Raw genomic sequence first — 1318 nt, forward strand, 5'->3', positions numbered from 1 at the left:
TAAAGGAACTGGCGGAAGACTTTGCAGATCCTCTGTCCACGGTCTATTAACTTGGAGAAATCACGGAGAAAGGATGAGGTGCCAGGTGCCTGGAGAAGGGCCAAGGCTGTCTCCAAAAAGTTCCTGGGCACAGGGAATGCAGATCAGATCTGCAGGTGGCCCAAGATCAGGAGGAGATGAGGACACCTCGAAGTGACCTGGCCCGCCTGGAGTGCTGGGCAGAAGGCAGCAAGATGAAACCAGCAGGGACAAGTGCCGCCTTCAGCACCTCGGGAAGGGGCACCAAACGCACAGTACGAGAAGGGGGATCTTTGGCTCAGCAATTCCGCCAGCAAGAAGGTCGCGGAATTGTTGTAGATCAGAAGCTGAATATGAGCAGCTGCAAGAAGGCAAAGCGAAGTGACAGCCGGGAAGGAGAAAGGAGCGTGCACAGGAGGCGGAAGCAGGCCTGGCACGGAGGAGGACTTTCAGCGGAGAGCAAGGAACTGCAGGGACGGCATCAGGAGGGCTGGAGCGGGAGGTGACCCGAGAATGGCAAGGGAGGCGAAGCACAACGAGGAGGCCTTCTTCACGTGCCTCCAGAACTGAAGACGTGAGGAAGAGGAGGGTGTCCAGCTACTCAAGGTGGACACGGAATAATCCGCTCAAGCCGTGGCAACCCAGGTCCAGGCTGGACATCCAGAAAAGCTTCCTCACTGTCCAAGTGATACGACAGTGGAACCAGCTGCCCGGAGACGTTGGAGGTCTCCCACACTTGTTTGTTGTTTAGTCACAAAGTTGTGTCCGACCGATCGCGACCCCACGGACAACACTCCTCCAGGCCCCCCTGTCCTCCACCATCCCCCGGAGTCCACCTGAGCCCACGCAGACTGCCCCAGTGACCCCATCCAGCCACCTCATCCTCTGACGTCCCCTTCTCCTTTTGCCCTCAATCGTTCCCAGCATCAGGCTCTTCTCCAGGGACTCCTTCCTTCCCATCAGGTGGCCAAAGTATTTGAGCTTCATCTTCAGCATCTGGCCTTCTAAAGAGCAGTCAGCGCTGATCTCCTCTAGGACTGACCGGTTTGATCACCTTGTGGTCCAAGGGACTCGCAGGGTCTCCTCCAGCACCACAATCCAAAGACCTCAATCCTTCAGCGCTCAGCCTTCCTTATGGTCCAGCTTTCACAGCCATACATTGCAACTGGGAAAACCATCGCCTTGACTATACGCACTTTTGTCGGCAGGGTGATGTCTCTGCTTTCTAGTATGCTGTGCAGATTTGCGATATCAGTCAGGGTTGATCTCCTCTAGGACTGACTGGTTTGATCTCTGTATC

The sequence above is a fragment of the Varanus komodoensis genome, unplaced genomic scaffold (assembly GCF_004798865.1).
Source record: "Varanus komodoensis strain SLA01 unplaced genomic scaffold, ASM479886v1 scaffold2265, whole genome shotgun sequence".
In the NCBI taxonomy this organism is placed as follows: Eukaryota; Metazoa; Chordata; class Lepidosauria; order Squamata; family Varanidae; genus Varanus; species Varanus komodoensis.